General features: G+C 39.5%; 1 pseudogene; it reads right to left on the reverse strand.

The window, feature by feature from the left end:
* Positions 1-10853: 10853 nt before the first annotated feature.
* Positions 10854-17846, reverse strand: LOC129060854 (uncharacterized; annotated as a pseudogene).
* Between the last annotated feature and the right edge of the window lie 8322 nt (positions 17847-26168).

Below are 26168 nucleotides of genomic sequence, written 5' to 3' on the forward strand. Positions count from 1 at the left end.
ATGACTGGTGAGTTAGGGCTGGCTGTCAGCTGGCTGGCAGTTAAAACAGGGCAAGGGTCCAAGGACCGAAGTTCGTTTCCATGCAGGCATCTCCACAGGCTGAATGGGCTTACTCACAGCATAGTATCTGGCCAGATTCTAAGAACAGGAGTGTCAAAAGAGCAAAGTAGAACATTTTCGTAGAAAATCATAAACTGTCATTTAAGTTATACTTTGTTAGTCAAGGCCTGCACAGGTTGAAAGAAGGAACATAGACTCTGCGTCTTGGTCGAGGAAGACAAGATTCTAAAAGAACATATGTGGTGGGTGCCATGGTTGTCACTATTTTGGCTAACTAGGTTACACACTGACTTTCAGAAATGAAGATTTGGTAACAGAGATATGAGGAAAGCACATGAAATATATGAATAATTTTTACTAAGACATTTTCTTTTTAGAGCCTCTCTAAAGGTAGAATGCAGGCACGGCGCAGTGGCTCATGCCTATAATCCCAACACTTTGGGAGGCCAAGGTGGGCAGACCACTTGAGGTCAGGAATTCGAGACCAGCCTGGCCAACATGGTAAAACCCCATCTCTACTAAAAATACAAAAATTAGCTGGGCATGGTGGTGCACGCCTGCAGCCCCAGCTACTCAGGAGGGTGAGGCAGGAGAATCACTTGAACCCAGGAGGTGGAGGTTGAAGTGAGCTGAGATTGCACCACTGCACGCCAGCCTTGGTGACAAAGCAAGACTCTGTCTCAAAAATAAATAAATAAATAAGCACAATAAATCATGCTACTATAAAGACACATGCACACGTATGTTTATTGCAGCACTATTCACAATACCAAACACTTGGAACCAACCGAAATGTCTATCGATGATAGACTGGATTAAGAAAATGTGGCACATATACACCACGGAATACTATGCAGCCATAAAAAAGGATGAGTTCATGTCCTTTGCAGGGACATGGATGAAGCTAGAAACCATCATTCTCAGCAAACTATCACAAGGACAGAAAACCAAACACCGCATGTCCTCACTCATAGGTGGGAATTGAACAATGAGATCACTTGGACATAGGGCGGGGAACATCACACACCAGGGCCTGTCGGGGGGTGGGGGCTGGCGGAGGGATAGCATTAGGAGAAATACCCAATGTAAATGATGAGTTGATGGGTGCAGCTAACCAACATGGCATATGTATACCTATGTATCAAACCTGCACATTGTGCACGTGTACGCTAGAACTTAAAGTATAATAAAAAAAGTAAAAAAAATAAATAAATAAGAACAAAGGGAGGATGCAGTATCTAGCTGACTCATATATTGATTGATACACTCTCAGACATGGCCTTTGATTGGTTTTAAAACATCCTTTAAAGAAAGGCTCTTCTATAAAAAGGTAATAAGAACTAAGCTTTTGGCACTGTGCTCTTAGCAGAGTGCTGATGCAAAGTTAGCATTCAAAAATGCTAGACACTTTTGACATGCACACATACACACATGCACATACACACACTTTTGTTGCTGTGCCAACCTACCATTTGGTAATTATGCAGTCTATTAAACAATTTATCAAGCTCATCCTACGTACCAATATAATATAGTACAAAAATGAGTGAGATTTCCATTTTTTATTTCATCAACAGATAGAGAACACAACAGGTAAATAGATAATCACCATGTATTTTTAAAAAGAACTTTAATTATACTGGCTGTTTAATCAAAATCACAAATTGGAATATATAGTCTAAAATAACACTTTTTCCTAATTTTTAAATTTGTACAAAAACTTACAAAACAGCTAAATGTATGCAGCTGAATTTATTGAGTAGAACAAAATTACATGAAATTATCACTCTCCCAGTAAATATGATTGCCATATTTAACAAATAAAAATACAGAATACTCAGTTAAATTTGAATTTCAGATAAAATATGAATAATTTTTAGTATAAGTATCTCCCATGACATTTTTGGGACATACTTTTACTAAATTTATTCATGGCTTATCTGAAATTTAAATTCAGCAGAATGTCCTGCATTTTATTTGGCAACCCTACCAGTAAATTCAAGTTGCGTGGTCATGATTAAACAGAAATAGTAACAATGTACTGTGGGAGCTACAAAGGAAAAAAACCAAAGGTAGAAAGTTTTGCTCATTTGGTCCACTATAAAATGGGCTGCATGTAGAATAGTTAGGTTAATGTAGTCAAAGGAGAGTTGTCTAAATCAGAAAAATTATTCTTAAGGCTGAATTAGTTATAAAGCAACAAATATGCACAAAATCCTTCTTTACAGCTTTTTCTAATCCATTATTATCTTCCAAAGTCTGTACTTTCTTCTGTAGCTTCAAACAGATCATTTGGATTATCAGACTCAATTTCTCCACATGAGAAATAAATGATCATTGTTATATTATTTCTTTTCCTCACTCATGAAGTGGGGTCAATACATTAAGTGACAAAACTTAAAAAAAAAATTGGCAGTTTAAAAATGTGACTGAATGGACTTGAAATCAAACATAGTCAGATTCTCTTTCTTGTAATCAGAAATACTCCAGACTCAGGAAACTGTCTTATGTCTCTGCATAAATTAAAGCAGTGAAAAATTTCAGCAAATAGTAATTTTCCAGATTTGCAACATGACAGAAACATCAGGTGGCTGGCTAAACAATGCAAGGCACAGAAACTGAATAAAAACCTTTTTTTATGCCTGCTCTTCACAGAAATATGAGGCACGGCTGCCTTATCACAATTTCTTTAAGCCTTCCCAGCTGGGAAAACTGGAAGTTTTACCGTGGTCATTGACAATCTGATGACCATCGGAGATGCAGTAAACCATCCCCATACATGGAAAAAGAAAGCAGAATGTTCCTTTGGAGGTACTAATGGCAGTCATTAAACTTTGGGATTTTTTTAGTTCCTTTTGAATTAACAGTAACGTTTAATTTCAAAAACAAGCAATTCAAGAATGTGGTGGTCCTAAGTGACTGCATCTATGGAGCAGCCTTTACAAGGAGTAAAATAAAAATAAAAAACAAAAGGTTACTGTCTTGTTCAGACTTTCATCCCTTGATCACGTGAAGCTCAACAGCAAATGTGCCCCAGTGCAAAAGCAGTTCTCTCCGATTGCCAGGACCCATTCAACTGAAAAGGAGTGGTGGGCTGCAAATAGTTCATTAGTTATTGCAAAATAAGTACACATAAATTAGAGAGAAAAAGAGGTAGAGAAACAAAGATGATAAATTGTTGTCTTCTTTATCCTCAGATTTCTCCTCGATTTTAGATAACAAATGGGGAGAAAAACAGAAAGAGCCAAGAAAGATTAGTTTTTTTCTGCTTTAGAAGTGCTGGAGTACCACTGGCTCTGAAAACACTAGATTGAAAAGGTTGAAAGGTGGGAGGAAAGGAACGAGAAACAGAGTGTGTAGAGATTTGGGGCAGTTTGCAAGGATAAAATGAGAAACTAGGGACAATTGCCAGGATACTTAGAATGAGCTTTCCATGGACATAGGGGAAGAGAATCTGTAAGATGTTTTGCTTGGTGTCATGAAACATACTCCTCATTTGCCATTTTTGAAGAGAGGTTTATACTATTTACCAAAATAAATGAAAAGGTAAAATTTCAAAGAGGGCAGGGAAAAAGTAGCACAGATAGTAAAGTCAAATAAAGAGTGTTACAATATTAAAGTTATGGGAAATCAAGTCTCCTAAAAAAATCACTTATAAATGTAAGATATATTGGGTCAGTCACAGTAAAATCTAGGTAGAAAAGAGTTTGTAAGGAATGTACATACATTTAAATGTATTGATTTACCCATATTCCTTTGAACAAGCTAAAGTACTTGTTCATTTTCTCTCCTTCTTTTGGAGTAATTTTCTTAAGACACAAGTATTATCAGCTAACTTTCCAATTAAATATCTTCTGGATGCTCCCCATGGTTTATAAAATAAAGTCCAATTTTTTAGCATAGTATTCCAAGTCTCTCATAACCTGGTGCCAGTTTCTCTTTTCAGGCTTTTTACCTATTGCATCCACTTGAGCTCATATTGGTAGACTTCTTTTCTGAATCTCTATCTGTGTTCATATTCTTCCTTCCTGCAATATCCTTCCCCAAAGGAATATGTTTAAATCTGTGCTCCACTACTTCCCAGCTAGGAGACATTACTTAATATCTCAAGACATATTTTTTGTAGGATACAGCTAATAATAATCTCTATACCATAGATATTCCACAAATATTAAATAACATAATACTTATAAAGAAATTTACATAGTGTCTAACATGTAGCAGTCATTTAATAGCTGCTAGCAATATTATTTTCTCTTCTCTATTAAGATCACATGTATATTTCATTCAGATTCACGAAATCTTCCTCTAATTGAAAGTATGCTTTTGATCCTCCATGCCACCATAGCACTTTGAGTATTGCTTTTTATGCACTTCCCAGATTCAACTTTGATCTGTTATGAGTTGGAGCACGTTTGTTTTTCCCAAGTAAATTGTAAACTTATTTGCTGTTGAGGCTGCATCATGTTCATCATAATGCCTCCACAACAGAACACCGTTCAATAAATATATATATTGAGATTGGCATTGTGCTAGCCACTAGAGAAAAAGAGTCAATTATACCTCATCCCTGCCCTCAAGAAGCTTCTCATCTAATGAAGAAATTCAGCCTTGTAGATAATCCTTAGTAAATGTTTGCCGAATTAAATTGAATGCTCTTTGGCAGTGCTTAATTTTTAAACAAGTGCTATAATACTAAAGCAGGAGTCTGCCTTTGTTTTCCCAAGAAGCAGAGCCTGCAATGGAGATTTGTGTGCAAATAATGTAAAATGGAAGTGTTCTCAGGAGAACCTGCAAGATAATGAAAACAACCTGGATAGACATGAGATTAAAGATAGGCAGAGGCCGGGTGCAGTGGCTCATGCCTGTAATGCCAGCACTTTGGGAGGCCAAGGCGGGTGGATCATGAGGTCAAGAGATCGAGACCATCAACATGGTGAAACCCCGTCTCTACTAAAAATAGAAAAATTAGCCGGGCACAGTGGCAGGCGCATGTAATCCCAGCTACTCGGGAGGCTGAGGCAGGAGAATTGCTTGAACCCGGGGGGGCGGAGGTTGCAGTGAGCCGAGATCGCACCACTGCACTCCAGCCTGGGTGACAGAGTGAGACTCCATCTCAAAAAAAAAGATAGGCAGAGATGGTTACAGGAGAAGTCTAGCCTCATTCTGATCCCACAGGGGGCCCTGGAGCAGGAATTCTACTACAAAAGTTACTGCACCCCCTGCAACCTCCCTTCTTCCCACCATCTGACAAAATTGACTGTGGCAGAGTTGACAGAGGCATTCTCAACTTTCCTGACATTTCCATGCTAGGCAGCTCCTGTTAACCAAGTGCATTCTTCACAGAAGGATGCTGGAAGAAGCTGTGATCAGTTAGCAGCAGAAGCTGAAGCTTAAAGAAGCTAGGAAATAGCGTCCAAGTCCAGAGAAGTGAATCTGGTTGGGGGTACTGTTATGCACTGAATTGTGTCCTCTACAACGTTCATATGTTGGAATTCTAATCTCCAATTCCTCAGAATGTGACTGTATTTAGAGATATGGTCTTCAAAGCAATAATCAAGGTAAAATAAGGTCATTAAGGTGGGCCTTAATTAATTATGATTGATGTCCTTACATGAAGGGAAATTAGGACATAGACAAACACCTAGGGACAACCATGTGAAGACAGAGACAGAAGGTGGCTATCTACAAGATTCTACGGTTTGGCTGTGTCCCCACCCAAATCTTGTCTTGAATTGTAGCTCCCATAATTCCCTTATGTTGTGGGAGAGACACAGTGGGAGATAATTGAATCATGGGGTAGTTTCTCCCATACTGTTCTCATGGTAGTAAGTCTCATGAGATCTGATGGTTTTGTTTTTGTTTTGAGATGGAGTCTTGCTCTGTTGCCCAGGCTAGAATGCAGTGGAGCAATCTCAGCTCACTGCAACCTCCGCCTCCCAGGTTCAAGCGATTCTCCTGCCTCAGCCTCCCGAGTAGCTGGGATTAGAGGCATGTGCTACTACACTGGCTAATTGTTGTATTTTCAGTAGAGACGGGGTTTTGCCATGTTGTCAGGCTGGTCTTGAACTCCCGACCTCAGGTGATCCGCCCACCTTGGCCTCCCAAAGTGCTGGGATTACAAACGTGAGCCACCATGCACTGCCAACTTGATGGTTTTAGAAGGGGTTTCCTCTTTCACTTGGTTTTCATTCTCTCTTGCCCGCTGCCATGTAAGATGTAGGCACATTCTTTCCTCACCTTCTGCCATGATTGTGAGGCCTCCTCAGCCACATGGAACTGAGTCCATTAAACCTCTTTTTCTTTAAAAATTACCCAGTCTCAGGTATGTCTTCATCAGCAGCATGAAAACGAACTAATACACAAGCCAAGGAGAAAGGCCTCAGAAGAAACCAACCCTATTGACACATTGATTTTGGATTTCTAGCCTGCAGAATGATGAGAAAACAAATTTCTGTTGCTTCCGTCACATAGTCTGTAGCATTTGTTATGGCAATCCTAGCAAACAAATATAGGTATCAACAGCATCTGCAGCAGTCCCCAAAGAAAAAGTAAATCTAAAAAGTTATCAACAGAAGAAAGAGAAACGGAGGGAAAGATAAGACGCTGTGGGTATGAAGCACCACATAATTGTTAAGAAAAAGGCTGCTTTTATCAATGATCTGGCCTGGTCTTTCGGAATACAGATGTGTTTTGTCTCCTCTGCTCCCCACTATTTTCCTCAGTGGGAAGAGAATTGTTTCTGGGAAACAAGTGCTTTGAGAGTTCAAGTAGTTGAAAGTCATTTGAGTTCCAGACGGTTTGGAGGCAAAGGTAACCTATGTGCTAATGGAGGAAAGGGAAAGCTGTTGAACAAGCGGTAATTGGATCAGGGAAGGAGAAATCCAGAAAAAACTCTGCATATTTTAAATATGTTCCCATCTACTAGGTCCCCTACTAACTGAAAGGCTGGAATGAAGGCAAAAACTTTCAGAAGACTGAAAAACTGTCCTAGTCGGAGGTCTCAACTACCAAGGATTTAGGTATTTTCCCTCCTCATCTTCCAATTTTAGTATTAAGGAAGGTAAAATGCAATTCTCACCAGCAAGTGGCTTTTGGAGTTTTTTTCAGTTTGCTTGTTTTTATGTTTTTAATATCCATAGGGTTTTGGGTTTATTGAGTAGAACTCCTATTGTAATTCACCAAAGCCATTCCAGATTCTCAGCATTCAGAGTAGCCAAGAATCTTGTGGTTTTCTCTCGTTTGTCCCATCATGCACTTCTGGAGTCCAACACGATAAAAGTCACAAAAGCATAAAGGAAAAGCCTTGCACAGTTTCAAAAAAAAATTAATTACATAAGGACAGGATGAGAGATACATGGCTTAAATGTGCTTCCTAGGGGGAAAAAAAAAGGCCTGGGGCTTTAGACCACAAGTTCAGCAGAACCCATGAGTATAACGCTACTGTTGTAAAAGCTAATGCAAACTTAGGCTGCAATGACAGAAATAACATTTCTAATGCAAGAGAAGTTATGGTTTCAGGGTTTCTGCCCTCCTCAGGCCACATCTGGCTTATTGTAGTCTCAGGATGAGGAGAATATCCAAATGAGAAAGGCCAGAATAGTGAGACATCTGGAGACTAAGTCAAAGGACTGCTGGCTCAAAGAACTAGAGATTTTTTTCCTGGGCTAGGGAAAAGGGTCTGGAGTAGAGATATTAGGAAGAGGCAGGGGAGTTTTCTTCAAATAATTAAAGGAACTGTATTGGGAAAAATTGAGGTTTGTTGGATTTTAGCTAATATATTATGAAACCTTGTAATTTAGAATTTAAAAAAATGGGGGAATGTTATAGAGAGGATGACCAAGGCTTATGTTCAGAAAGAGCACGTTTAACAATGACAAATGCCTAACAATTGTCAGGGCTAACTTAGCACAGAGTTGCCTGTTCCCAGAGGTGTTCAGAGAGAAGTTGAATGACAGAATGACAGAATCACAGCATGGCAAGGACATTTCCTAGACATTTTCTCCAATGAGCAAGAGATTGGACTCAGGGTCTATACGGAATCTTCCAATAATAACGTTCCATGATTTTAACTGAGAGTGAGATAGAGATTTAATAGCTGAGTGTGTTGGGGATGAAGTGGGGGAAGGTGTCATCTTGTGTCTTGCAATTTGGATTTAATGTAAATCACATATTAAAAACAGTCCAAGAGCAATGCAGAGATAATTACTCTTTGATCTACCAATTATTGTTTAATATTTGTTGATTTTTATCGTCACAGATTTTTTGAAACCTTTATATATGTATACTTATTGATTTTGTTCAACCAAATTTAACGTAAAGTTGGCTCCTTACATATTTTAAATTTGCCCTAAAGGTTTCTTTACAAATGGTAAACTGAATTCTCACTGGATTTGTAAACAGATTAACCGGCACTTGTGCCAGTCACCAAGTTTCAGCCAATGAAAGGCAGCCAACTGTTCAAACCATGTTCAAATCAGGCAAATGCCAAGCTCTAACCAATTTGACTGTTTCTGTACCTCACTTCCATTTCCTGTACGTCACTTTTTCTGTCCATAAATCTTCTACAACATGCCTGCGCTGGAGTTTCTCTGAGCTGACTCTTGCTTGGGAGGCTGCCCCATTCAAGAATCATTCTTTGCTCAGTTAAACTTTGTTAAATTTAATTTGTCTAAGTTTTTCTTTTAACAACTTGTAACACACATGATATTATCATAACATTTGAATTTTAGAATTAATCTTTATGCCACCAATTTTATTACTCAATATATTTTTTTTTCTGTTAGATGAATGTTAAATCGCATCCGAAATCACAATATAGCCATGGCATTGTCTGTATAAACAACCAACTTCCTCACCATGGCTGACTTAATCAGTACAGCCAGAACAACCAGTTTGGACAACCAATCTAACTGAATTTCTTAAATAATCTAATCAGCAAATATTTATCTATCTCTTACTATGTGTAAGAAACCGTAGAAAGACAAAGCTACTGACAACATGGTTGGAGAAATACTACAACATAAGAGCATGCAAAAAATAAATTCAAACAAAAAAGTATCAATACTACCATAGGGCCAAGTAAATCTGACATAGGGCAGTAGAAAACTAATTAACAAATTGAATAGTATTAATATATGTAGGAATTTGGATTGGATATAACCACTTCTATGATAGGTGGATAGCGAGATTAAATTTTTGAAAAGAAAGTAGGGTTTGTGATGGGCTTTGAAAAATAGATGACAATTCACTGGGCAGGAGGAATGGCATTCTAGGCACAGTGATGTGAAAAAAAAAAAGAATGTTGATGAAAAACTTTAAGGCATACTTTAGGAAACTTAATAGACTTATTTGGTCAAAGACAAAGGTCTGTGGGAGGCACTATAAAGTGTTAGCTAAAAATGTAAACCTTTGTGGCAAAAGAAAAAAAAAAGAACACAGTTTTTAGTTAAGCCCTCGGTATGAATTCTATCTCTATCACTGTTAGCCTTGTGTGAGCTATTCAAATGCACCTGAATTTCAGTTTTCTGGCATGAAAAATGGACATAATATCTACTATCTGGTTGTAGCAAGGATTAAATTAGAAAATGTGGCTAAAGTATTTAGCCCAGTACCTAACAGAATAAAAAGACTCAAAAGTCATTTCTGTAAATATTAATGCTAAGACTAATATTATGTAAGAAAATAAAGTATGCAAGTAAGTCTATAGAGCAATCTGGCTGAAGGGTTTAAAGTTGAAACTGTTACTAAAGGGCCCGGAGAAAGGGAGAGGCAACAGGAAAGAGGTATTCTTAAGAAGATGCATTACATAGCTTTGCATGCATTTGATTGGTAGAATAAACTGGAGATAAAAATAAATTAAGACAGAAAAAGTGGACAGGAGGATAATGACAAAGTACATATTGTATGTCATAGGCACCTAGATTGCACTGGGTGTGTGGAGTTAGAAAGCAAAGCAATAAAACAATCAAAAGGTATACAGAGACTCTCTAGACATGAAAAAAGGAGCAAGGTCTCTAACTCAAAGTTGATCACTGTATTAGTCAGGATTCTCTTAGAGAGATAGAATTAAGAACTATACGAGACAGAACTATACATATATATAATGGGAGCTTATTAAGTATTAACTCACATAATCACAAGGTCCCACAATGGGCTGTCTGCAAGCTGGGGAGCAAGGAGAACCAGCCTGAGTCCCAAAACTGAAGAACTTGGAGTCTGATGTTCAAGGACAGGAAGCATCCAGCACTGGAGAAAGATGTAGGCTAGGATGCTAGGCCAGTCTCTCCTTTTCATGTTTTTCTGCCTGCTTTATATTTGCCGGCAACTGATTAGATTGTGCCCACCAGATTAAGGGTGTATCTGCCTTCCCCAGCCCACTGATTCAAACGTTAATCTCTTTTGGAAACACCCTCACAGACACACCCAGGATCAATACTTTGTATCCTTCAATCCAATGAAGTTGACACTCAGTATTAACCAACACACATACACTCCTTGTCAACTTGAACCCATATATATCTCCTGAGTTTATACATAATTTTCAAATAAAGACAATAATAAGGTCATAATTATGCCTAACATAATAGAACTATCCTGCATACAACTGGAAATACACTAATCCCCAACCCAAATACTATTACATGAAGTTAACAATACTTAAATGCTGATATGAATGCAATAAATCTTATGTCACATGATAAAGGAGAACGGAAATAAAATGAAAATATTTTCTTAGTACAAGCGTATACATGCGCAAACTTTTTTAAAAAAGAAGGAAATACTCATGGCAATTACAGTCCTCGTTTCTGCAGCTGGTCACGTGGTCATAGCTGGTATTGATGACTACCTTCTTCTACTACCCATTCTGTGTCCCCTTTGCCTTCAGCAGGCACTTCAGCGGGTCGTGGATTTTTCCTAGTGGAGGGACCCAAACGTTCATTCCTGAAGGGTCCGGGTCATTTGTAGTCCTGCCTGGATTGGGCTGTTGTAGTGTTCTATGGACCTTAATCACAGGGCATGTTAATACTAAGAGATGCCCCATTAGATCTCCATGCACTCTCTTCCTTACCTCTGTTGCGGAGTAGTAGACTGATTTCATCTGATAGTCCGGGTCAATCACCCCGTCAACACTGTTAAGTCCCTTCTTAGCTTAAAGGTAAGAGGAGCCCAAAGTGTCAAGGTGGCAATCTTAACTTCCAGTTTAATGGAATCATTGTTATGTCTCCTGGTGGCAGCATTCCTGCCTCTGGAACTAAGACCTCTAGGGCAGCAGAATGTAATGTCACAGGAACAGGAAGCAAGTATGCTAATGGATCACTAGGGGCGATGGTGAGTGGTGCCACTTTCACTTCTACCCCTTGCTTCCTGGACCTGTGAATCCTGGCTATGGGAGAAATAGTACCATATATTGGACACTGATTCAGAGCATACACAGCCTTCTGGAGAACTTTGCCCCAGCCCTGCAAAGTATGGTCACCTAGTTGGCATTGTAATTGTGACTTCAAAAGGCCATTCCACCTTTCTATCAATCCAGCTGCTTCAGGATGATGGGGAACATGGTAAGACTAGTGAATTCCATGAGCATGAGCCCACTCACTGCCACACTTCTTTAGCTGTAAAGTGAGAGCCTTGGTCAGAGGCAATGCTGTGTGGAATACCATGAGAGTGGATAAGGCACTCTATGGGTCCATTGACAGAGGTCTTGGCAGAAGTATTGTGTTCAGGATAGGCAAACCCATATCCGGAGTAAGTGTCTATTACAGTGAGGACAAACCTCTGCCCTTTCCATGATGGAAGAGGTCCAATATAATCAACCTGCCACCAGGTAGCTGGCTGATCACCCTGAGAAATGGTGCCATATTGAGGGCTCAGTGTTGGTCTCTGCTGCTGGCAAATTGGGCACTCAGCAATGGCCATAGCCAGGTCAGCCTTGGTGAGTGGAAGTCCATATTGTTGAGCCCACGCATAACCTCCATCCCTGCCACCACAGCCACTTTGTTCAGGGGCCCATTGGGAAATGACAGGGATAGCTGGGGAAAGAGGCTGAGTGGTGTCCACAGAATGGGTCATCCTATCCACTTGATTATTAAACTGTTCCTCTGCTGAGGTCACCTGTTGGTGAGCACTCACATGGGATACAAATATCTTCACATTTTTTGACCACTCAGAGAGGTCCATCCAATATACCTCTTCCCCAAATTTCTTTGTCACCAATTTTCCATTCATGCATCTTCCAAGTCCCTGACCATCTAGCCAAACCATTGGGTACAGCCCATGAATCAGTATATAATCGCACATCTGACCATTTCTCCTTCCATTCAAAGTGTACAACCAGGTGCACTGCTCAAAGTTCTGTCCATTGGGAAGATTCCTCTTCACCGTTGTCCTGCAGGGATGTCCCAGAAAGGGGCTGTAGTGCTACAGCTGTCCACTTTAGGGTGGTGCCTGCATATCATGCAGAACCATCTGTGAACCAGGCCCTAGTCTTCTCTTCCTCTGTCAACTGATCATAGGGAACTCCCCATGAGGCCATCAGTGCAGGCCAGGGGAGAGGAGTGGAAACCATGGGAATTTGAGCCACTTCCTCATGTAACTTACTTGTGCCTTCAGCCCAATCATGTATACACCACCTCCATTTGATGACGGAATACTGCTGTGCATGACCCACTTTATGGCTACATGGGTCAGAAAGCACCCAGTTTATGATAGGCAGTTCAGGTCGCATGGTGACTTGATGACCCATAGTTAAATGTTCAATTTCCACCAAAACCCAGTAACAGGCCAAGAGCTGTCTCTCAAAAAAAGAGTAGTTATTTGCAGAAGATGGCAGGGCCTTGCTCCAAAATCCTAGAGGACTCTGCTGTGATTCACTTTTGGGTACCTGCATCCCTATCTGCCTCTAACACCTCAAGCACCATTGGATCTGCTGGGTCATGTGGCCCAAGTGGCAGAGCAGCTTGTACAGCAGCCTGGACCTGTTGCATAGCCTTCTCCTATTCTGAACCCCACTTAAAACTGGCAGCCTTTAAGGTCACTCAATAAATGGGCAAGAGTAACACACCTAAATGAGGAATGTGTTGCCTCCAAAATCCAAATAGACCCACTAGGCATTGTGCTTCTTTCTTGGTTGTAGGAGGGGCCAAATGAAGCAACTTATCCTTTACCTTAGAAGAAATATCTCAACAGGCCCCACACCACCAGACCCCTAAAAATTTTACTGAGGTAGAAGTTCCCCGAATTTTAGTTGGATTGATTTCCCATCCTCTGGCATGCAAATGTCTCACCAATAAGTCCAGTGTGCTTGCTACTTCTTGCTCACTGGATCCAATCAGCATAATGTCATCCATGTAACGAACCAGTGTGATATCTTGTGGAAGCCAAAAGCGATCAAGGTTTCCCTGAATAAGATTATGACACAAAGTCAGAGAGTTGATATACCCCTGAGGTAGGACAGTAAAGGTATATTGCTGGCCTGGCCAGCTGAATGCAAATTGCTTCTGGTGGGCTTTATGGACAGGAATGGAGAAAAAGGCAGGTGCCAAGTCAATGGCTGCATACTAGGTACCAGGAATGTGTTACTTTGCTCAAGCAATGAAACGACATCTGGTACAGCAGCTGCAACTGAAGTCATCACTTGGTTTAGCTTACGATAATCCACTGGCTCTCCAAGATCCATTTGTCTTCTGCACAGGCCAAATGGGAGAGTTGAATGGGGATGTGGTGGGAATCACCACCCCTGCATCTTTCAAGTCATTGATCATGGCACTAATCTCTGCAGTCCTTCTAAGGATGTAATATTGTTTTTGATTTACTATTTTTCTAGGTAGAGGCAGCTCTAATCGCTTCCATTTGGCCTTTCCCACCATAATGGCCCTCACCCTATCAGTCAGGGAGCCAATGTGGGGATTCTGCCAGCTGCTAAGTATGTCTATGCCAATTATACATTCTGGCACTGGGGAAATGACCACAGGATGAGCCTGGGGACCCACTGGACCCACTGTAAGTCAGATCTAAGCTAAAACTCCATTAATTACCTGACCTCCATAAGCCCCTAGTTTAACTGGGGGACCACAGTGACATTTTGGGTCCCCTGGAATCAACAACAACTAAAAGCCAGTGTCCAGTAGTTCCCAAAATGTCTGATCAGTTCCCTTTCCCCAATGCACAGTTACCTTGATAAAAGGCTGGAGATCTCCTTGGGGAAGGATGGGAGAAAGATTCACTGCATAAATTTTTGGTAATATAGTAGGGTCCTTCCTTAAGGGGACCCAGCCTCCCCTTCATTCAAGGGGTTCTGGGTCTGTAAACTGACTCAAGTCTGGAAATTGATTGAGGGGCCATGATTCTGTTTTTATAATTCAAATTAGGCTTTTGTCCATTCAACCTAGAAGCTTCCTGTTTGTATAATTTAAGTAGGAATGCAGCAGGCTTCCTATCAATTTCACTTCTACGAACACCATGATTAATTAGCCAATGCCAGAGCCTTACACGAGTCAGACTATTCTGATTGCCCCTAGTTTAACTAGGGGACCTCCCAGCTGTGATGAGTAGGTCTAAAGTGACTAATCCACTCTACCATCCCAATTTCCCTAAGCCTTTGAATCCCTTCCTCTACATTAAATGAAGGGAGATCAGGCATTTCCAGCTCACTCACAGTGGGCCATCTTTTAACCCATATTTCAGATAACTGAGCAAATAAACTATTAGAACCTTTTTTTAACTCCCCAAATTGCAATATTAAATGCAGAGTCCCTACATAGTGGGCCGAAATAAATAAATTCAGCCTGATCCAACTCTATGTTCCTTCAACTATTATCCCCTACCCTTAATATCCATTCCCATGCCTGTTCTCCAGATTGCTGTTTATATAAATTAGAGAACTCAAACAGTTCTTTTCGAGTGTAGTGCACCTCCTCATGGGTCACACTCTCAACCTCACCTCTAGGGGCCCACCAGGACTTTAGCCTAGTTATAGGTCTAGAAGCAAACAGAGATGTTGGGTGTGGCTTCTGAGGAGAATCAACATTATCTTGCCTGACAACTGTTTCAGGGGAGGCTATCACTGTTGCCTTAGGCAGTGCAGGGTTTATCTCTTCAGACAAAGGTGGAAAGGCTGACGGCAGCATGGGTCAGGGAGAGGATGTTGCCCCTCCTGGGATGGGGAAGCTGTTCCTTCTGGCAAAAAAGGTTAATCAGAGTTTACAAACTCAGTGTCCCCAGCTTCATCAGGGTCCTCCCACATGTCCCCATTCCAAGTTTCAGGGTCTCATTCTTTTCTAATCAATGCCTTCATTTTAACAGGAGACACCTGGTGAGGCTGCTCATGCACCTTTCATTGCAGGTCAACAACTCGCACGACAAGAGCTTGTGTCTGATTTTCTACAATTTCAGCTGTTTCTCTACAGGAGATAAGACTCTCATTCAGGGCAATCTTAGCAGATTTGAGGCTCAGTATCTGCTTCTGAAGCTGGAAAACAGAATCCCTGAGTTCATCATTTTCTTTCATCACTTTGCCCACTGAACTTAGGAGCAACCAATCAGTTTCATTATGTTCCTTGGTTCTCCACATATGGTCAAAGGTATTATCCATAGAGTCACTAAACTCCTTGCCTCTCACAAATGGTGAATCCAGGAGTGTCAAATGCATTTATTTTGCATAACTCTCTAAACAGTTCACACCAAGCACAATCAGTGTTCTCCATACTATTAGAAGTAGAGTCCTTAGGATTGTTGCATCTAAGCATATTAAGCACCCAACTCTAGAAACCCCAAAACCGATGAAAGAACTCCATACTTAATATTCTGTTTCTCTAGAATCACTCCTAGTACCAAAATCTTTACTATCCAGGGTTATCTTAGAGGGACAGAACTAATAAGATATATATATATAGATTTATATATATAATACATATGTATAATATATAGATATGTTTATATATCTATATATAAAGGGGAGTTTATTAAGTGTTAACTTATATGATCACAAGGTCCCACAATAGGCTGTCTGCAAGCTGAGGAGCAAGGAGAGCTAGTCCAAGCCCCAGAACTGATGAAGTTGGAGTCCAATGTTCGAGGGCAGGAAGCATCCAGCACTGGAGAAAGATGTAGACTGGGAGGCTAAGCCCATCTCGACTTTTCACATTTTTCTGCCTACTTTATATTTGCTGGCAGCTGATTAGATTGTGCCCACCAGATTAAGGGTGGACCTACCTTCCCCAGCCCACTGACTCAAATGTTAATCTATTTTTGCAACACCATCTCATTTTTCTGCCTGCTTTATATTTGCTGGCAGCTGATTAGATTGTGCCCACCAACTTAAGGGTGGATCTGCCTTCCCCAACCGAATGACTCAAATGTTAATCTCTTTTGGTAACACTCTCACAGACACACCCAGGATCAATACTTTGTATCCTTCAATCCAATGAAGTTGACACTCAGTATTAACCATCACAATCACCCAGTTTATAGCTTGGAAATTGAGAATGCTGGCCCTAGCAATGGAAACAGTGAAGTTAGGCTGAGAGCAAGATTGGAAAGAAAAATGGAGCTTTTTGTTTTAAATCTCTGAAGTCTGAGGTGACATCAAATGCACATATAGAAATGACCTTTAAAAATCCATAGTTTTTTTTGTCCAAACTTGCCTTTGAGTTCAGTAAAATGGAAAACTAATATGCTATAGATTAAAAATGAAACTATCTTAGTGACAGCTGTACAGATGTCTGTTTCTTTGCAAGGTTACTGATGGTGAGATGTGAAAAATTATGTGAAAAACTCTATTTGCTGAATAAAAAGAACTCACAAATGTTTCTCTGGGATAGACAACACAGATCACATCGAAAATGGAGCCTTTTGGATTGTTTAGTTTAAAGCAAAAGAAGTGATGGAAAGTTTTCTCTGTGATGGAAGATTTTTAAAAAGGAAAGGGTTTTCAAAGAAAAGCTACAGTGTATATGCTTCTAATTATAATATTCTGAACAAATGTTTTATAAATAAAAACAGAAGTTTTTGAAAATGTCCCAAATACTGAAGATGTATGGAGTGCATGGTAAATGTGGAATTTTTTAAAAATAGAGAATAATTTAATAGGAACATCAATGTCTAAGAATAAGTTATTTAGTTCAAATAGTTACTTTGAGAATTTACTTATAGCATAAAATAAGAAATATTAAGTGTTTATTTATGGATAGTATTATATTGTGGCCTATTATTGAAGTTAAATACATTTCTTTCTCTGATAGATCAAAGTCATCTACAAATAAAATACATACATATATGTGTATATATATATATATATATATATTTATATATCACCTTTCTTGAAAGTATGCTATATTGGAGAGATTATATTCTAATATTTTAAAATTGTATGCTTGTTTTGATTGAAAACATATGAAGACATTTTTGCAAAAAGAAAAACATTCTTAAATAGTACTTCACAGCCTCTTCTTTCAGCAAGAAGATGAACTGTGAAGCTTTGTTTAAAGATTTCATTACTGATGTATTAAAATGTATGAAAGATTATTACCTATATAGGAAAAATTGAAAAGTTACAGCTATTTCAACAATTATTACTTATTAATACTTGAAGTTTGGTCTTTGTCGGCAGATGGGAAATGATGAATACATTCAAAGTAAAATAGTGGAAAGGCAATAATTTATTACTTGAATGGTAAAACACTGCTCCCAGATTTCAATGAGCCTTCAGCAGGCCCTCTGAATAATTCTTACCCTCCTGCTTTTTCTTCTTGGTCAGCACTTCTATAAATGCAAGGGTCCTCTGACATCGTTGCAGAGCCCAGTATCACCCTGATGCTTCATAAAGTTTCCAAGGACGGCATTAAATAAAATGGCAAACAGTAAACAAAATAAAGCAAACCATGTTTTTCAAAATGAAACAATCCCTTCTTCGCTTATGCAGTTTTTAGAAGAAAAGGAAAGAGATGACTTTTCAAACACATTTTCCAACATGGTAATATAGTTTGGAAGAACATTTTTAAATTAAAACCAATCAAAGTAAACAAAATAAATTCAAAAGCAGGAATGGGTAATCTTACAAACCAATGGCTTTGAGTCATTAACATCTTCCAAGTGATATAGTACCATGTGACTTCAGCAGCTTTCAGGACAGAAACTATGAAACCATCATGGATTAGACAAACTATTCAAATCTGGTGAATCAATTTTTAAAGTTTCAGTGCAAATTCAAGGGTGTGAATTTCCTCTTCTCCCAGCTAAGTCTAACTGAGAGTGAAAAATCATAGCTAAATCAGTGTTTGTTCAGGATTTTATGTACCAGGCATAAGAGGAACTTCTCTAAGAGATTGACAACTTCACATATACAAGCTCTCACACACCTAGAAAGCTAGGTGAGAGGTAGGATGAAAAAAGAGAAGTTTCTCATGGCACCTAACCCATTCTTCTTAGATCGGCTAACAGCTTTTCTGTCAGACTAGCTTGGGGTGCTGCCTCGGGAAAATCAGTCATTTTGCTGGGTAACGAAGGACATGAAGAAGGCTAGAAAATCTCACTGAATCTACGAAATCTAGTTCGTTCTTAGAAACAGTGAAAAGGGCTTCCCATATCATATCTAACCACACTGGATAGGTACACTGGTTTTTCAAAGTCCTGGTGCTGATGCGGGATCACTGCAGATTTTAAACTCTACAAATCTCATGACAATTACCAGGTTTAGCGAAATTCAGAGCCTGCCTATTCAGAACATTCGTCACTACCAATATCAGTGCTAATGTAGGATGAGAGGCTTATGAATACACAGAACACTTTGGAAGCTTACTTACAATCTGAACAATTGGGTGGCAAAATGGCAAATGACTTACTTTTACAGTAGTAAGCAAAACATTTGTCCCATGTACGAAGTCAGTTACAAGCGTTACCAGGAAGAAATTGGGACTCTCACCAATTAATCTGTCCTTGTGTCACTCTTACAATTTCTACCTTATAATAATTTCTGTACCTGTCTGATCTCCCTAGAAGATAATGTGCTATAACAGAAATCTAGGATTACAGGAGAACAGATCTCTGCTGATTTGCCCATTTTCCTCACTGGTGGCTGCATGGCTATCCCTTTGCTGGGATGCTGGCTTGGATGATTTCTCTGGACAGTGTTTCTAAAATGAGCAGAGCTCTCTCCTTACTGTTATTACACTTTCTTAGTAGGCTCCGAAAGTGTATTATTCTTTCAGTATTTCTACTGAAAACGTTGTACTATGCATTGCTGCACTACTATACTGTTACTACAACTCATGACTGACGTTGCTCAGTTTCTTACAACTTATTGTCTCACAGAAGCTGGAGATAGTTTCCCAGACTGAGCAGACCATATTTGATTAATACCACATAGCATCATATCCAAAAGTTTTTTGCTTTCCCCCACTGAGGGAAATGAAATTCACTGAGATGATATGAAACATATCCACCCATTCCAGTAATGGCAGGTGTTGCTTATTGACTATGGCACTTCTTCCCACAGGGTCTCCATAGAACCTCTGAATCCCCCTTAATACAAATCTAGAAAGAAACAGCCATTGATTGTCTTCAATATGCTTATGAAATATATGTCCTTTCATTGGCATATATATTTTAAAAAATTTTACTCCAGAATGGGTTCCTTGCTCTATAGGTTGCAAGCTCCAAAACTTTAAGGCACCCTGTATATTCATTGTTCAAGAGTCTTGGTTCTGGGAAATAATGTTAAGTCAGTCAGTGTTTCTTCCAGGTGGTCCTTGGGTTTGCCTGAACAGAGAACTTTTGGCTGCCTGCCGTGGCATGGCAGGGCTCCTCACATGTGTTAGTTAGGACATCCCCTCAGACTTGACCTAAGTGAGAACTCCTAAATATTAACATTCCTGCCAAACACAGGTTGAAACAGTCACTTGCTGACCCTTAGCTAAAGACTAGATACTTCTTGTTGGCTCATAAGAAGTGAGAATTCTTCTACCAGGATCCTGCTTCATTCCCCGGCCATTTTTGAAATGAATTTCAGATGCTGCTTATAGTTCAGAATCAAAGCTTAAAATTAGAGTTGACTTTTCAGATCACCCAACGTGAAAGCTACATTTGATTAATGCATTTCTTGGTTCATATACCCATTTTTAATATTTTGGTCAGAGATAGGAACATCACAAAGCACCATGTGTCTCCCATAAACAGACTCTGTGGACTTACTGTGCTTCATTGTTCCAACAGGAAGGAAAGAGAAAGGGGAAGAAGAGAGAAGGGGTGGGGGGAGAGGGTAAGAGGGGGAGTGGTAACGCTAAGAAGGGAGGGTATGGAAAAATGGAAAGATAATAATGAGAGTGATGCTACCAAAAGCCTCTCCTTTATTCCTACAGTTTTCGAAGATTTCTCCCCAAACCATTAGCCCATGGATATAGTCATTCATTTTTATTGTGATTTTATCATTTCTCCTTCACTAGTTGTGAATATTGCACAATTAGCACATTTCTGAAAACCCTGATGACCATGTCCTCAAGCTTCCTCCCCAGTTCCTGGAATTTACACTGTAGGACCTCAGCCCTATTTCTGTCTGTGGTTTTGGTTCCAGCTCAGATTCTGACTACAGTGGCGTCCCCTCTTCTTGGCGAATACCTTTTTTCTCCTTGTGGTGATATTTCCAGTCCATCTTGAGGAGTCATAAAGTGCTATTAAAACAGTCATCCCTCTTAGCCTGTCCTCGGTAGTCATCACACAGTATTGCTATTGTCCAGGGGTTGGAGTCTGAGGCTGAGGCTGAATCGGAAAGTTGGTTTTAGTATCCCAGCAAGGCCAGGGAAAATAAATTCCCGAGCGAGAATATGGCTCGGCGTCAAGCAGCTGGAGAACCGGCCCGTGAACAGGATCCAGGGGCAGATTATTTGGGTGAGTGTGCATGGCTATGAGACATCAGTTTCATTTGACTAATATGTTCTTTTCCATCCAATTGAATGGATTACCACAGTGTCAAATAAATAATATATTGCCACATTTGGCCCAACAAGAAAAATCCTGGGTATCAATAAGCAAGTGTAAGACCACATGAAAGCCTGACTGTGTTTGAGGAAAACAGGCAATAAACCCTCAGGTATCTTGAAACTTAGACATTTTTCTTGTCAAAATGTTCTAGGAGCCAAATTTGTGGGGTCCCTGCTGCTGTGACAACACTCTGGTCTCTGAAGCTCATCCAACATGGCCCCCATCCCAATTAAACCTTAGGTATTCGTGAATGCAGCCACCAAGGTGGGACAATGGCTCATTACCCAATTCAAAATGCATTCAGTCAACATTTATTAGATGCCTACTGGTTGCCAGGCACAGAGGTGGCATCTGGGGCTGCAGGAAAGGATAATAGGGGTGAGAAGGAATAAAAAGTGAACATGGCACAAACTCTTGGCTCACATTCTAGTGGGGACACAGACACATATCCAGATAATTCTCGTATCATGCAATAAAGTGCTAGAAAAGAAATACAGACAAACTGCTCAGGAAACAGAAGACGGGCATAGGTTGGCTGACTGGAAGACAGAGAGCCTGGGGATGTCTTCACAAAGCAATGACACTTGGGCTCTGCCTTAAATTATGCTGTTCTGATGCAACGTTATTTTCAGAATTGTAAGATGTACATCATAAACTGTAATAAATTTCCCCCACACCCTTCTCACTCTGTAGCACAAATTAGCGTCAATGGCATCTGATAACCGAGCTAGACAAATAATAAGAAAAATAAAACAAGAATAACAAGCACTGTTGCAAGCATTTTACGTATGCTGGTTAGTTAATTCAGCTCCTAAAGCAATTTCTGTGCTATAGGTACTGTCTTATAGACCTATAGACAGAGAGAAGTTAAATAAATTACCTAAGGTCACACTGCAAGTTCAAACACTGTAGTATGTACTTTAGACCCATTCTTTCACTTTGTTCTAACAACAGCCTTTGCTCTGAGCTATGTATAATTATTTCGGGGTGGAGGATTGAGGGGATTAAGGATCTGAAGCTTAGAAAGGTTTAGTCTTCTCTCAGAAAGATCTTTCAGATAGAGGACAAAGTATGGCCATTGGCCCAGAGGCATGGAAATATATGCGTGGTGTATTTAGAGAAGGCAGATAGAAATACTGTACATACCAAGGGGATTGAAATTCATTCTCTAGAAATGGGTAGCTATTTATAAGAATAACATTACCTGAGGTTTTTTTGTTTGTTTGTTTAATGCTTTAGTGGCACATTATATAGAATGCAGGGGAGAAGGCTGCTTGCTGCTTGATGGCTATCCAATGAGTTCAGTTAGGGCAGTGGCTATGAACAAAGAGGCAGGCATTTAAAAGATACCCTGGTGGTAGAATCAAGACAATTTCTGATGACTGGTTGTTTTAGGGCAGGGAAATAAAGGCTAACTCCAAGGTTTCTCACTTTGACCACTATGTTCAAATATGCCAGTGACACCAATTAAGGTAGGAAATGCAGAAGAATTGATCAGTTTGATGGAAAAAATAATTGATTTGGTGGCATTCAGTATGAGGTGGCTTACTAAGGAGGAAATTTTCATTAGGAAACTGAATATCAAATCTAGAGTGATCCACTATTGTGTTTTCTTCCCATGTAAGAACAATGCATGCCCTAGCATTTTGGAACATTCCTTGGTGGGATAATAATTTCATAGCTAGCTTCTCTTCATAGGGCTGACTTAGCCACAGACACTGTTCTAACAATCATGTATGATGTATGACTCTTCACAACAGTCTTATGATGAAGGCACCCTATTATCCTGATTTCACAGACGAGGAAATTGCAGCACAGAAAGTGCAGGTTATTTTTCCCATGTAGCACAGCCAGAGGTATGCCAAGGAGATATTCTCCTCTCCCCAAGTAGTATTTCTCATCCATGATTTCAGGCTCCTGTGACTGAGATTCTCTCTCCAAAAGTGTTTCTACCTATTCTCGGACGTGGGAAGAGGAGAGGTATGTTAAGGTGGTGTGTGAGGGCCTACTCATTATGTAATCCCTATGCCTCAGGCCTTTATAAACCTCAGCATACTTGTTCTCAGCTTGAAGATTCCGTCAGACAGTGAATCTCCCTATTTCTCATTTTCTTTTCTGTAGCAGGGAATGACCGCATTCCTAAGGTGGTTGAGAGGATTCGATAAGTTTATACATCTAAGGTGCCTATTCCTAGCACAGATACCTGTTCCAGAAATGTTAACTAATATGATGACAATAAAGACAATAATAATGACAGTGCTGGTGACTACATATTTATCTCTACACTATTTTTCTCAGTGGTTTAGAGAAGAAACATCAAGTCAAGCCCTGCCTTATACACCTCAATCAGAGAGCAAGAAAGATATTACTAGTTGTCAAGATTTAGAATTTAGAGGTCTCTAGCCTATTCTTTTTGGGAAAGATCTGGAGATACTCCTGTGGTAGAAATGGAGACAGGAGAGAAAAGAACCTTTTGTCAGGGTCCAGATAGTCAGAAAAGCTCATCATCCCTCAGCCTCTTAAGAGCACTAAAAAAGAAAAAGTGGGTGAGGTCATATGAAACAGGGTGAAAGACACAGAAATATTCAGATCCTCAGGGGGGGTTGTTTAGGAATAGCAAGACACCGGACTGGATTTTTTAAGTAAACAAATTCTAGAAGATCAGTCCAAATGCAGGACAAACCCTTGTTTGGACTTTTAAAACTGAGGAGGGGAAATGCTTGAAACATAAAAGACCAACTTGGACCATCTGGTTCTGTAACAGTCCCCCAACAACACATCCTCACTTGATGAGACCAATATAATAAATGAGGATAGATGTGTTTCACTCCTGTCAACAGCCATACAAGAGGAAAGATAAGAGAAGCTTTTGAAATTGTAGAGATCTTTTGGCTTTAACTATTCCAGAGGCAATTAGTTCCATATGGGAAGCAAATCCATGAGGATAGATTTAACTATCAATTCTGTAGCTGCTTATCAAGAGGCAGTATGTTTGGTAACACACACACAAAAGCCAGATTCTGTTACTGTGACACCTGCTTTCATCCAGGCAAGCCAGCAATGAATTAGCCTTTGGCCTCTGATATTCTATGTGTCAACTAATTTTAAAGAAATTAATTAATTATTCCTGGAATTGATATTAATAAGGATAAATTACCTTTTAAAAATAAGCTCAACTGAGGCAACACTACCTTCAAGAGACCCTAAACTGCTTAAAACACAACAGAAAAAGTCGAAGTAATTCCCCTTATGCCCTGGTAAAAGCTAAATGATCCACAGTGAAAGCCTTCAAAGTTTTCTGTTCTCTGATGGAATTGATGGTAGGTAACTTTGAAGAAAAGAAGTTACAAAACAGTGGGTAATCCAGATGATTCATTCCTCTGCCCTCTCACAAGCTGTGCCTTATAAGCATATTGTTTTTATCCATTCTTGTGCTTAAGAGAGGAAGAGCAAAACGTAGGGATAGGGAAAAGAGATAACAAAATAAAGAAGAAATGAAGGATGAAAAGATTAAAGAGAAATAGATGAAGAAAAGGCAAAAAGGTAACAGAAAAAGAAGAGAAAAAAATCAATAACATCCTCTCCCTGCACCCCGTTTCTTCCACTTTCTCAAAATTGGTTCCTTTTTAATAGCCTCACATTCACATGCCTGATGCAGAGAAGGGCACAGGAGCAATGGGGGCAGGGGTTGGCCTTGACAGGTAACATGATTCTCAAAGCCAAAGAACTCAAGACCCACGGGGTTTGTTAAAATATATCTGTAGGACAAACCCATGGCCTTCAGAATTTGGGGGAAAAATATATATATATATATAAAAAATATATTTTATATATCTATCTATATTATATATATATATATTCAACCCATTATTCAAATATTTTGTGCTAAGCAAAGTGCAGTGCAGTTTGTCAGGCAGTTTCCCCTTAATTTCCAAACCCATGAGTATTTCCAAGGGAATGTGATCCATATGTTTCTAATTCATTTACATTTAAATCATCATAATGCTGTTTTGCTGAGCTATTTGATGTCCAAGAAGCCTATGAGGCCTTTTACAAGTCCTTTTAAAGCCTTTCTCCTTTGAACCTGCAAGTCATGGTTTTCCTGTACAGAATGTGAATTAAAATAAAGAAAGTTTATAGTTTCTCTTCAAGCTAAATTCCTCTGTATTTAAATGGATAATAATAATGACAACCATTAAAATAATGTGATCTCAGAGGCAACCTTACATATAAATTTAAAAAAAATCTATCGGTTGGGGAAAAAAAAGTTCCAGATTTTCTAAAGCAATAGCTATGAATAGTAATGGCTAGGTTTTCCTCCATTTGCAGATTACATTTAAAATATTATTTGCTTTTTAAACCCCCTGATTTTTCTAAAGCCCAAATTAATTTCTTTCAGACTCTGAATGTATTCTTGAATACTAATTATAACTTTCCTCTAAATTTTTTAAAGAAAATTTTGAATGCCTTTGTGCCAGAATTGCCTAGATCCTCGGTAACCTTTTAAACAAATAGAATATTGATTTATTCTTTTAAAAGTAGCAATCACAATATAATCTATCATTTATTGAAAATGTTGATATGGGTTGGGCTCTGTACAGGATGTCTTACATACATTGTCTAATTTAATATTGCAACAGCTCTGCACATTTTTAAGAATGTTTGAAACTTGTCTTGAAGACAAGGGCCAGGTGTTTTGTTTTCCTGGAAGATAACCTCGACAGCAACGCAAAGGATGGATTCGAAGCTATCTGAGATGGGGAAGCCGGCTCGGAGGCTGTTTCCCTAATAAAGTGATGGATGAAGGCAGAAGAATTAGCTATAAAGGGAAGGAGAATTAGTTATAGGAACCTTATGTTTCATATTTTCACAATCATTTCACATTTGGCTTTTTAATCAAGAAGCAAAGCTTATTCTGCGATATTTGCTGAAAATTCTAATTTCTCATTTTCCAGTGTAATGTCTATGCACCCACAGACACACATTAGGTCATCTGTAATAAACACTAGCTTAGGCCGGGCACAGTGGCTCACGCCTGTAATCCCAGCACTTTGGGAGGCCGAGACTGGCGGATCACAATGTCAGGAGATCGAGATAATCCTGGCTAACACGGTGAAACCCTGTCTCTACTAAAA

Source organism: Pongo abelii, chromosome 7, assembly GCF_028885655.2.
Source record: "Pongo abelii isolate AG06213 chromosome 7, NHGRI_mPonAbe1-v2.0_pri, whole genome shotgun sequence".
NCBI lineage: Eukaryota > Metazoa > Chordata > Mammalia > Primates > Hominidae > Pongo > Pongo abelii.